The 13,939-nt window shown below is 35.4% G+C and overlaps 1 long non-coding RNA gene and 1 pseudogene across 1 annotated transcript; both read right to left on the bottom strand.

The window, feature by feature from the left end:
• Positions 1-320: 320 nt before the first annotated feature.
• On the bottom strand, positions 321-2,315 carry LOC137647949 (uncharacterized; annotated as a pseudogene).
• A 7,654-nt stretch (positions 2,316-9,969) lies between these two features.
• Positions 9,970-13,488, bottom strand: LOC137648398 (uncharacterized). Its single transcript, XR_011045609.1, has 3 exons — positions 13,365-13,488; positions 10,503-10,583; positions 9,970-10,054 (listed from the first exon to the last, which is right to left on the bottom strand). It is a non-coding gene; the product is annotated as an uncharacterized lncRNA (long non-coding RNA).
• Positions 13,489-13,939: the final 451 nt, after the last annotated feature.

The raw sequence follows: 13,939 nt of genomic DNA, 5'->3' as shown, positions 1-13,939 counted from the left end.
AAATAAATAAATAAGACTCAAATATATTCTTTAAGAAGTAAAAGCTTGTAATTAGGCTAAGACTACAAGCCAAAATACTATCAAATATTCAACATATAAAATATATCTTTGAGTACTTAAAGCTTAAAAAATATTCCACTCAAAAATAAATAAATAGATAAAACTCAAATATAGTTATCAAAGCAGTAAAAAGCTTGTACATAATTAGACTAAAACTACATGCCAAAATACTATCAAATATTCAACATATCTGAAAACATATAAAATATATCTGAGCTTCCCGTCAAAACTGCACTCCAAATAAATAAATAAAACAAAACTCAAATATATTCAAACAGATTTCTTTCGGTGTCTTCATCTTCAGTATCTTTACTGTTATAAATATCAGAATTAAAGAGCTTGATCATATCTGACGAAGAACAAACTGCTTGCAGCAGAGTCCTCTAAAGTGCAGATGACACCTGATCCGCACAAGTGCATCTAGCATCTTTGTATTCATTTTGTTCCTAGTCTTTGATTTTACCAAAGACACTTGAGAAAATATTCGCTCTACAACAGCATTACTGACAGGTGTAACTAATGCTGCAAGTGCCCATATGAATACTTCTTGAAATGAATACTCGCCCATTCCATTTTGATAATTTCTTACACCCACCCAGAACTGTACTGTATCATGAAGAATTTTACCCCCAAACACACTCTCCTCTCGCCAATCAATAACTACTAATTTCCGATATTGTTCATGAACTCTGTCAATTTCTTCAGAGTCTAGCAGCTTAAAAAAAGGCATTTTCTGAAAGTCGGGTCTTGCTACCTGATTTAAAATCAAAGAATGATGTAAATTACAAAGAGTTTTGAATATATTTCGTGTGGGTGGAAGCCTTGCTTCTAACTGCTGTACAGCATCCATGATAAAACTATGGCAGCGGTTCTGAACTTCTTTTACCCTCAGCAATGCTGTTTCCTGAGGGTATTTCTCGACATACGTTTTAACTTCTTGGGCAAAGCGCACTCCGTAGTCAACTTGCTGGTATGTCAGTTCATCACCACTCTGATTGAAAATTCTTGATTGCATTGACTTATAGAGAATGGCAAGTTCATTCTCCATACTATGAGGGTCTATATCAGCTGCCTGGAAAAAAACATTTACTTTTTCAAATGCAAGGACAATTGGTGTTACACAATGAAAATAAAGTTTATTTACTCCATCACCTAACATTTCCTTCATCATCCGTGCTTTAAATTTGGCCTCCTGGCCACATTTTTTTTTCAGCACACATGAAATAAGCATGAAACTCTTCCCAATTATTTAAAATATTGCTCATGACCCTCCCTCTTACAAGCCATCTTGTTGTAGCTGCTTGCTGGAAGAGAGTGGGCATTCCTTTTTTCTCCCCTTTAGGATTCATAATTTGAAAGAGAGACTTGTAAGCCTCCCTTCGAAGACGACTTTTAGAAAACCACTTAGGAATTTCTGCCAAAAGGAAGCCCAAGTTTGATGGCAGCTTATTAAAAGCGTGCTGAACGCACAAGGCAAGAGAATGGCAAATACATCTCATTTGCTCACAATTTGGAGACACCTCTTTTAATCTACTCCACACTGAATTGTTATTCCCTACCATCACAGAGGCCCCGTCACTTGTAAAACCTAAACAATTACTAAGACGTTGGCCAATTTCCTCAACTGCCTCCTGGATTACATTAAAAAGTATTTCCCCAGTTGCCTCGGTAACTGTTTTGAGACCCATTAATTCTGTTACGATCCTCTTTTCCTTCTGACTATAATAGCGCACAGTTATGCATAGATGCTTATATGCACTAAGGTCTGTTGCTTCATCAATTAACAAAGCATATTTTGTACCTTTTATATCATCAACTAACTCCTGTCTGAAAGCAGGAGAGATAACTTCAGTTATCAATTTACTGCATTTTGTTCTATGTAGACATATGCTACCCAAGGTGCTACCTACTCCATTTTTTTTAATAATTTCACCAAAGTGGTCAATTGTCATTATGGAACAGTGACATAAGATAGCCACAGCTAATTCCAGTTCTGTTCTTTTAATAGCTTCACTAGGTCCATTGGGCCGAAACGAAATAGGCCTCGGGATTTTAAGAGCAATCTGTTTCTTTTTGTGCTTCTCTGTTTGCTCATGCTTTTGCAGGATGGCCAATCGAGGATTCAAAGTACAGAAGCACAACTTGCAAAATGCCTCTCCCTTAGTATGAGGGGCTTCTTTCACCCATGCAAACTTCGTCTCCCATTCACATCTATATTTTCTTTGGCCATCATAAAAACTCTTCCACTTGGGCATGGTAATGGTAAAAATACTAAGCTTTATTTAGCCTAGGTCTTGGCGAACTTCCAGGTTATCTGCAAAAAAAAAAAAAAGAATTACTATTTCTGCATAATATAATGTCCCCAAAAGAACTCCTAGTATGTGATCTCTAAGTGATCATACTTGTGCCATGTTCTGATCATTATTCCATGAACCCTATATCATAATGGACAAGCAAAGAGCATGTCCTATCTACCAGAGTAGGCCTAAGCTCAAGTTAGGTGAGGATAGTTGCACCTTTTCAACATATGAAGATACCAAAGGTGTAGGAATAAGTCGAGAAGACGTATATCTGAACCTCAAAACTGGTAAATAGGCGATGGGAAATTGACAATGATAATGCCTCTAAAATGTCAATGTACGTCCAGTAGATTAAGGCTAGTTAACTTTAACTAACAGCCTAATCTTAACTAACCTTCCCTACAATTGCTGCTTACCAAATGCTATTTTTCTGTAAATTAAAAATAGGTCAGTGAAATGAGGAAAACATTATTGTTAGACAGATGATTGAACAAAATCTATGTCAAAAACCAAACGGATCAACAAGCAATTTAAAGAATTGTTGTTTTTTTTTTTAAAGGACATCAAAAGGTCACAGAGTGCTAATATTATGGTGCTAATAGAAAGACCTAGTTAAAAGACCAGAAAGTCCAATCAGAAGACCATCTTAGCTTTAGCAAGGTATACATTTGTCAACAGTTGGCTAAAGACTGTATCAAGGGCCACCTCAAATGAGGAAGTATATGACTAATAGGGTTTATGTGGCTGCCGATTTGTAAATATATCCTTGGACACAAACTCCACCCACTATGTACAAGAATGGCGTGTCTTTGTGGAGCAAAATATTGGAAATAAAGTACGCATTTACGTAGAACAAAAAATTTCCAGTGATGCGTGCCAAGCCTGGGTATTTTTCTGTTCACAAAGTGCCATACACACATTCTAAATAAATAAAATAATCACCAATACAATATTTTTGTTTTATAACCTAACCTTGTTTGTATAATGTGGGGGCCACAGTTATAGTACATTAGACAAAAAATAACCTACAAAAATAAGACTTGTGAAACAGAATTAAAAAAACACGGTGTAATTTAATATTAGTAAACCTAAGCTAGGTACCGGTATATTTACAATAACCAACCACCATTGCCCATACACTTAGGCTATGTTAAACATTATGTGGATAATGTGAAATGACATTAATCTAGCGAGATCCCACATATTAACCCTTAGTAAGACTAATATAAACAGTTCAATTAGGACCCAGGGGAAAAACAGAAAAACTTTTCTATTGAGTTTCATAGCAGTGTTCATCATTCTGCAAATGCCCCCTTTACTGGATTTTGCTCAGATGTAGCTCGCTTGGCTTGCGATTTAACATTATCTCATTGATCCTCTGTTCTGGGAAGCAGAAGATATTTAGCTATGGACACTAGCCCGGTGGTCTAGTATTTCGGCATTAATTATCAATTATACAAATCTAATAAAAGAGGGTACTTGTAAGTTCATGATTGACCCTCTGTTCGAACAAGAACTTGTCTTCCATTTACCATATCAGACTAAATATATCAAACACTTTTCTAGCCTAAACGGTGCACCCCATATCAGTTTAACTACTGAGTGGAAGGAGGCTCCTGTGGTTTACACTGATAAAAAATAAAAGTAATATTTTATTAAAATCTTTAACTACGTTAAAAGAGGTTTCTGCCACTAGTATATGGGTCTCAAAATAGTGTATTTGGAAATATCTATTTAATCAAGCAAGTCCCAATATCCTAACTGATATTGCACTGTTCTATAATTAAGACCAAAATTTCCTTGAAAGTGAATAGCAGTACCTACTTTAAAATAATATATAATTTCTTGGACTACCCTAAATTATACTTTCATAAAAGGTTATTGTTACAAGGGTAAAATTATAGAATGGTGCAATAACCGGTTTATGAAAAATAAGGCTGGTTCTTAATGTATTCTATGGTGTTTTGAACCTTTTTGATCATTATTCTTAGCAGAAATCCATATAAATTTTTAGATATTGTAGGTCGACTACTGCAATTGAAAAGCGGTGGTATCGCCATTAATTACATTTGAAACGCTTTGAAATATAGCGTACTAGTCTAATTGTATTGATGTATAAATTAACTTTTTTACTTTGTTGCTTCCACCCATCATTGTCATAAAAACCAGTCATTGTGATAAATAAGTTACTGTAATCAAACCCTAGTAAAAATATTGAAACAGTCAAAACACTGGAGGTTTTCTTAGCTAGGGCTTCCAGACACATAGAAAACAAAATTTTTGATCTCATTTTGTACATAGTCGTTCATAGTAGTGTTCACTGTAAGAAAAATAATCTACCTCCTTAATTAATTGACCTGATGATTTATTGGGTTTTGCTCTGCTGTATGCTTGCGATTAAACATTATCTCATTGATCGTATAATCTGGCAAGTAGAACATGTTTCGCTATGAATATTAGCCGCCCCAACCTAGTACTTCAGCTTTAATTATCAATCATACAAACTTAAAAGGGTGAATGCACACTTAAGAAAGGGGTGGGTTGGAGGCTCGGTTTAAATATGGAATTGTCTTCCATTTCCAATGACCCGACTAAATATAACAAACATACTTTTCTACACACACTTTTCGTTATAAACCTGATAAATAAAATAGAGCTTTAACTGTATTGCATATTCCAATATTAAAAAAAAAAATTAGGAGATTTAGAATATAAAATGTTGGACACTTTATTCTGTTCTGAAATATCTGGTGGAAGGAGGCTCCTGCAGCCTTTGCTAAGATGACAAAAGGAGAAAAATAGCTGTATTTTGAGTAAAATCTATAACTTCATGAACAGAGGTTTCCGCCTGTGATATATGGTATTCAAAATGGTGCATTTGCTAAGAACTATTCCAATATAGGCTTCAATGTCCTAACTAAAATTGTACTGTATATCAATGAAAACTTTACAAGCAGGCTAAGCTCAACCAGGAAGGCCAAAATAAAATTCAGGATAAAATTATGGAAAGGTGCAATAAAGTTTGTAGAAAATTAGACTAGTTTGTAATGCATTTCATGGGGTTTTTAAACGTTTTTGATAATGAATCTTAGCGGAAATCTGTAGTCATTGGGTTACGGTGGGTCGACTACCATAACTGAAAAGTTATGGTTTTGCGCTAGGTATCTTCATCCATTACGTTCAGAACACCTTAAAATATAGAGTGCTTGTCTGTGTTCATATTTACAGTATATCGACCTTTTTTAAAATATATTTCCATCATAATAATAAAAAAATAGTTACCGTAATCAAAACAGAGTAACAGTATTGAAGCACTGTCAAACCACTAGAGCTTTTGTTTGCCTGGACTTCAGGACACATAGAAAACAGGGTTTCCCATGACATTTTCTATGGAGTCATTTGTAAATGTTCAATCCTCATATTTTACAAATACCTTGTTACATAATTAAGCTAATGATTTATTGGTTTTTACTGTGGTGTATGCTCACGATTAAACATTATCTCACAGATCCTACTTTCTAGCAAGCGGAACATGTTTTGCTACGCGTGTTAACCCTGGATAGGTACGCTCCTCGGACACCCCTTTAAGGGTATACTCGGACAAGAACGACCCCGACGCCAAAAAAAATTCTTGAAAAATCAGTTTTTGCAGTAACCTCTTTTTTTCTTTTGCCAAAAAAAACTTCAATGAATGCTTAAAACTACTGGAAAGATAAAAACTACTCATCTGCATAAAAACTATTTATTATAAATATTTTAAAAAAATAAGTAGAAAAAAAGACCTTACATAAAAATTCATAAAAAAATAATTTTACTCCTATTTACAAAAATAAGTTTAGGGATTGAATCTTGAATGTCTAGGACACATCTTGCTATATTTTGGATGAAATCGGACCCATAGAGGTGAAGATCTGAAATGAGAAAAAAAGGGTAACTTTTTTTGGCCAAAAAAATGTGTCCAAATTTCATGAATTTTTTTAGGTACCCAAATGAAATCTGAATTGGCTAATTTTTTATGGAATAAACACATGTTATCCTAGAATAGAAATATGTAAAAAAATCTTCATTATTTTGTAAATTACATTTATATAAGGGGCCATATCTAAAGGTCATTTTTTGAGTACTTAGAAATTTCGTAAAAAAATACCTATATATATAATATATAATATGATTTTATGCAGGTAAAAATATACCAAAATATCACAAATATTATAGGGAACAAGAATATATATAGATATGGCAACTTACGCTTCGGATATGTCCACAAAATGGCCGCCAACCATACTGACTCAGACTCCCTGTTCTGCCTCCTGAAATGTAGGAAGGGTATGTCAATTTCAAGGTGTTATTTACTAATCTAATTATTCTTGGATATACATAAAAATTGTATGGTGGGTTGCTGGATGAATGTCGATTATTTTACGAATATAAAATTAGAATGCTAACCCCAAAAAGAAATTTTGAAGGGAAATAAAATCGAAAAAAAAAGAAAATTGTAAATCAATAATAATATTTTCGGTAATAAAATTTGATGAGGGTGTTATTTACTAATCTAATTATTCTTGGATATACATAAAAATTGTATGGTGGGTTGCTGGATGAATGTCGATTATTTTACGAATATAAAATTAGAATGCTGACCCCCAAAAAAAAATTTGAAGGGAAATAAAATCGAAAAAAAAGAAAATTGTAAATAAATTATAATATTTTCGGTAATAAAATTTGATGATATTCAATCAAAAAAGTAAACAAAATTTTCATGTTGTAACTTACAAATAACGCTGCGTTACAGTTTGGACAGATGCTACAGTTTGGACAGATGCTACAGTTTGGACAGAGGACACTCTGGTGGTCCAGACAAACAAGACTCTTGCAGAGGAGACAGGCAGTGTTTGTCTTGCGGTCGTCCCTAGGCGGGCAGCTGTGACAGCGAATCCTTTTAGGGAGTTTTCTGTGGCCAACGGGAATTCGACGTCTTGGTGGGACCTGCTCAGGTATCTTGAAAGTATCCACCATGATTTGACGGAGTCCTTTCGACAAACTGTGTGACGTTAGATACCGATGTATTGCCAGGGGAGCACACAACTCGTAGGCGATATCTCTGAGGAACGTTCGCTTTGGCACTGGCTTGGTGAAAGGCATGGACGTATAGAGAATATAAGAATTGACCATTATTATATTCAATATCCCGTAAAAGAGAGTCTGAGGCCAGCGTCGTGACTTACGAATACAACTAGATGTAGAACACATCTGGTCGAATGTGTCTACACCTCCCTTGGTCGCATTATAAAACATCTGAATGTCGGTCTTCCTTTTTTCGACTTCAGACGGATCTTGATGCAGGGAACTCAACAGCATCACCTTCTTAGTCCTACTAATTTGCTGACACTGTAGAGTTAGATTGTGTTCGTAATTGAACACTGCCACTGACTCCTTTGGGGGAAGCACCTTCTCCGTAAGTTCCTTAGGAATATAAGGCTTTTGGCGAATGGTGCCACACAAATACATGTCCTTATCCAAGAGTGACAAAGCAAGCGGTAGCGTCGTGAAAAAGTTATCCGTCGTCACTGTGCGGCCACTTCTCTGAAAAGGTGCCACAAGATCAGATGTAAAAACTTCTCCAAGCGTCGATCCTCTAGGTATCTGGACAGTGTCCTTCCCCAAGTACGCAATCGCATTACACATGTAATGCGTATCGGCATCACACGCCAATACAATCTTGATACCATATCTAGAAGAAGGGAAATGGAATTAGTAACTAATAAAGGTAAAAAGATAAAAAAAAAAATTTAAAAAAATACACAATATACAATTATATTACTAATCAATATAGTAATAATAATAATAAAATAATAATAATAATAAATATATAAGAAAAACATTTACAAATACGAAAGAATAGAATATATAGTTATATATAGATATAGAATAATATATATATATATAGATATATATATATATATATATATATATATATATATATATATATATATATATATATATATATATATATATATATATATATATATATATATATATATATATATATATATATATATATATATATATATATATAAACAATTTTTTTATAATTTCAAAACAATAATAACATGTGCAAATATAAAAAACAAAGAATTTTACTTACTTAGCAGGTTTATTGGGTATGTACATCTTGAATGGACAGCGCCCCCGGAAAGGGACAAGCTGTTCATCCACAGTCAGATGTGGTCCCGGGGTGTAATTGTTTCGACAATTGGTCACCACGTGATTGAAGAGTTTTCTAATGGGTGCAAGGCGATCCACTTTCACCCTCTCTTGTCTGGTGGCCGAATCATCGAAGCGAATTACCCTCACCAACAGGGTGAAACGACGCTCATTCATAGTACATCTGTACAAAGGATTTCCCTCTGTGAGGTTCCACATATCCCACGTCGGTGTATGGTTGTCCGCCCGCACTGCCGTCATTATTAGGATACCAATAAACGCCTTCAGTTCCCTCAGGTCAATGTCCCTGAGGGCAACGTTGCCCTTATGATGATAATGACTCCTCAATAGGGCAAGGCGTTCATTAGAATACAAAACAACCTCGGCTAACATGCGGTCGGTCAAAAAGAGTGAGAAAATGTCGGACACTTTGCTCGTTCCCAACGTGAGAGAAGTGGGACCCCCAGGCTCAATCCTTGGTGTGAACATATGGGGGAGGGTGGCATTTGGGTCTCTATGCCAAACGGTACCGTCGCGACCTTTCACCGATTCAGCATCAATGTGGGTGATTGCCGACCCCCTGGCTGCCTGTAGATCCCCCCTTCTCCTCTTCCTGCTTCTCTCCTCCACTGGCGTGAGCTGAGGTACCGGTACCGTTACTGGGGGCGGACCACGTGAAGTCGATGGCACAGGACTTGTTATCGTGCTGACTGGGACAACATGAGAACCCGAAGCCCCAACCCCCTCTTCCTCCCCCACATCGTCGTCGGCTTCTCTATCACCATTCCCTAAGGCGACAATCTCAGGATTTTGGGTCACCTCCTGTTCCTCCCTGACCTCCTGCTCCAACTCATCGATATTGATGAATTCGTCGTCACTGATGTCATCAACCTCCAAAGCATCATCGACATCACTATCGAACTGCTCTAAGAGCTGATTTATGGCATCCAAGCCCAATGATTGTCTCCTGCTTGCCATTTTGATATCTGCAAAGAATGAGAAAAAATTAGAAATATGCATTCGATGAAAAATGGATCCCCTACCAATATATCTGAGGCAAAAAACAATGTCATGCATGGGTAGCCAGATCATCTAGAAAAACTTTTCAACACTATAAAAATATAAGTTTTACGACAAAACTTGCCAATTCATTACGGTAACATGACTAAGCAAAAAAATGCAAAACAAATAAAAAAGGGCACTCTATGAAAAATAGCAACGTGCTAATGGTGGTCCCTTCAGAAAACAAAAATCTCAGCCACGTGCTAGGCAAACCATCAAGGCACATTTTCCGACAAATAAACATCTAAATGAATCATTACTCTGTGATAGTTACTTAGTACGTAGTAATTTTGAAAGAAATGGGAAAAAACGAAAAAATAGCAAACACAGGAAAATCGAACACATACCTATATTATTATTAGCCAAGCTTCAAGCCTAGTTGGAAAAGTAAGATGCTCCAAGTAAGGGCTCCAACAGGGAAAAATAGCCTAGTGAGGAAAGGAAATAAGGAAATAAATTAATGATGAGAATAAATTAACAATATATCATTCTAAAAACAGTAACAAATATATACGCCATATCTGGCTAAAAAAAAGAAAGGTATGGGTAGCCAGATCATCTAGAAACACTTTCCAACACTATAAAAATATAAGTTTTACGACAAAACTTGCCAATTCATTACGGTAACATGACTAAGCAAAAAAATGCAAAACAAATAAAAAAGGGCACTCTATGAAAAATAGCAACGTGCTAATGGTGGTCCCTTCAGAAAACAAAAATCTCAGCTACGTGCTAGGAAAACCATCAAGGCACATTTTCCGACAAATAAACATCTAAATGAATCATTACTCTGTGATAGTTACTTAGTACGTGGTAATTTTGAAACAAATGGGAAAAAAACGAAAAATGGCAAACACGGGAAAATCGAACACATACCTATATTATTATTAGCCAAGCTTCAAGCCTAGTTGGAAAAGCAAGATGCTCCAAGTAAGGGCTCCAACAGGGAAAAATAGCCTAGTGAGGAAAGGAAATAAGGAAATAAATTAATGATGAGAATAAATTAACAATATATCATTCTAAAAACAGTAACAAATATATACGCCATATCTGGCTAAAAAAAAAAAGATAGGCATGGGTATCCAGATCATCTAGGAACACTTTCCAACACTATAAAAATATAAGTTTTACGACAAAACTTGCCAATTGCTTACGGTAACATGACTAAGCCAAAAAATGCAAAACAAATAAAAAGGGGAACTCGCGAAAAAATGGCCAACATTCTAATATACGGCATCTCAGATAAAAAAAAAAAGAAATGCACGTGTTAGCCCAACCATCAAGGCACACTTTGTAACAAATACACATGAAAAAAAAAATCAATACTATATGGCAATTCCGTACGCCGTAGTAAATTTTTACAAATATTGAAAAAAACAGAAATTGGCAACCGCAGGAAAACACGCCACACGCCGATAGCATCTACGGCGTACCTGACAATAACAAAGTCACGCATGGGTAGCCAGATCCTCTATACACACTTTCCAATGCTATAAAAATGAAAGTTTTTCGATACTATTTGCTAATTTCTCACGGAAAAAATGACTAAGCCAAGAAATGAAAAAAACTGAAAAAGGGAAACTCTATGAAAAATAGCAACGTGCTAATGGTGATCCCTTCAGAAAACAAAAAATTCAGCCACGTGCTAGGAAAACCATCAAGGCACATTTTCCGACAAATAAACATCTAAATGAATCATTACTCTGTGATAGTTACTTAGTACGTAGTAATTCCGAAAGAAATGGGAAAAAACGAAAAAATAGCGAACGCAGGAAAATCGAACACATACTTATAAATATACGCCATATCTGGCTAAAAAAAAAGATAGGCATGGGTAGCCAGATCATCTAGAAACACTTTCCAACACAATAAAAATATAAGTTTTACGACAAAACTTGCCAATTCATTACGGTAACATGACTAAGCAAAAAAATGCAAAACAAATAAAAAAGGGCACTCTATGAAAAATAGCAACGTGCTAATGGTGATCCCTTCAGAAAACAAAAAATTCAGCAACATGCTAGGAAAACCATCAAGGCACATTTTCCGACAAATAAACATCTAAATGAATCATTACTCTGTGATAGTTACTTAGTACGTAGTAATTCCGAAAACAATGGGAAAAAAAACGAAAAAATAGCAAACACAGGAAAATCGAACACATACTTATATATATACGCCATATCTGGCTAAAAAAAAAAGATAGGCATGGGTAGCCAGATCATCTAGAAACACTTTCCAACACAATAAAAATATAAGTTTTACGACAAAACTTGCCAATTCATTACGGTAACATGACTAAGCAAAAAAATGCAAAGCAAATAAAAAGGGGCACTCGCGAAAAAATGGCCAACATTCTAATATACGGCATCTCAGATAAAAAAAAAAGACATGCACGTGTTAGCCCAACCATCAATGCACACTTTCGAACAAATAAACATGAAAAAAATCAATACTATACGGCAATTCCTTACGCTGCAGTAAATTTTTACAAATATTGAAAAAAACAGAAATTGGCAACCGCAGTTAAATACCCCACATACCAATGTCTACGGCGTATCTGACAAAAACAAAGTCACCGATGGGTAGCCAGATCCTCTATACACACTTTCCAATGCTATAAAAATAAAAGTTTTGCGATACTATTTGCTAATTTCTCACGGAAAAATGACTTAGCCAAGAAATGAAAAAAACTGAAAAAGGGACACTCGCGGAAAAATGGCCAACATTCTAATATACGGCATCTCAGATGAAAAAAAAACACATGCACGTGTTAGCCCAACCATCAAGGCACACTTTCGAACAAATAAACATGAAAAAAAAAAAATCAATACTATACGGCAATTCCTTACGCTGCAGTAAATTTTTACAAATATTGAAAAAGAAACAGAAATTGGTAACCGCAGTTAAATGCCCCACATACCAATATCTACGGCGTACCTGACAAAAACAAAGTCACGCATGGGTAGCCAGATCATCTATACACACTTTCCAACACTGAAAAAGCAAAAGTTTTGCGACACTATTTGGCAATTTCTTACGGAAAAATGACTCACTCACCCATTACCGTTTGCCTGTATATAGGAGCTTCATGTTTTTATTTTAACACGAGCAATCATTAAGGGCTCTATCGAAATATAACCGAAAAGTAATGAATTCTGATGTACCATGCGCAAGCAAAAAGAAAAAAAAAGAAGAAATATCAAGATCCTAACTAACTTACAGAGAAGCGGTATTGGCTGGGTGGGACTCGCATCGAAATATTACCCCATGAGATTTTGGTAATATTTGGATATAGTTATCAATGATTTATGTTCCGCCATACGCTGGCGAAAAAAAGAAAAAACATCATGCTCCTATTTACTGGCTAACAATAATAGCTGGGTGGGACTATCAAAATATTACTGAATATATAGCCTAGGCCTAATAGGCTAACCCATAAAGAATAAAATATCGACTACCCAATCTTCATTAATAGGCTTTATTTCAACTGTCGCAATCAATGGAAACCTAATTATACATTAGGCAGCCCTAATCAAACACGAGCTTAATGAAAGGTCTAAGGACCATAGGATAGACCGTTTTGTCCTTTAGCTTAATGGCGATGCGAAACCACCAGTTAAATCTTTCTTTCTAACAACTTTTTCGTTCGGAAAATGGCCCCATTGTCACTTATTTAAACTACTGAATAAGTGTACACACTTACAAGCTTAAAAAAAAACCATCAGAGATACTTACCCAAGAAGATAAACAAAAAACATGTGATGAGCTGCCCAGTGTACTCATTGAGTACACTGGGCAGCTCAGCACATCACAAATACTGCAGAACCACAAAAATGCAGAAATTCCATGTGCTTTCCCGAGCCTGCCCACGCTGAACTAACAAAGGCACCAAGGCGGGCATAAATTGCGGCCTTTTGGGCAGATGCCAAACATAACAATACAATATTTTTCAGTAACAACTCAATACTTCTTTTTCATACAAAAAAGTAAACAAAAAATGTATACAGTTTTCCATTCAATAGAAATATTTACTTCAAAATAGTGCACATATGTGTATAATTAAATTACAAACAAACATCAGGCAATCCCAATGCTCGCTTATCCCCTCATTCTTATCATCAACAAAGAAAACGTATAGCGCCCACTTAACTAAAAAACGTAAAACGCTGTGGCATATCCTACAACGTTAATCCTAATTTTATCCCATATGGTTAATATTGCTGCTATTCAAAATTCAAGAAATTTTCTCACTAAACTTTCTCTTCTGACTATGAAGTTTATATATATATATATATATATATATATATATA

The sequence above is a fragment of the Palaemon carinicauda genome, chromosome 10 (genome assembly GCF_036898095.1).
Source record: "Palaemon carinicauda isolate YSFRI2023 chromosome 10, ASM3689809v2, whole genome shotgun sequence".
Taxonomy (NCBI): domain Eukaryota; kingdom Metazoa; phylum Arthropoda; class Malacostraca; order Decapoda; family Palaemonidae; genus Palaemon; species Palaemon carinicauda.
The sequence above is the reverse complement of the archived record's forward strand: the minus strand, read 5'-3'. Positions and strand labels throughout refer to the sequence as shown.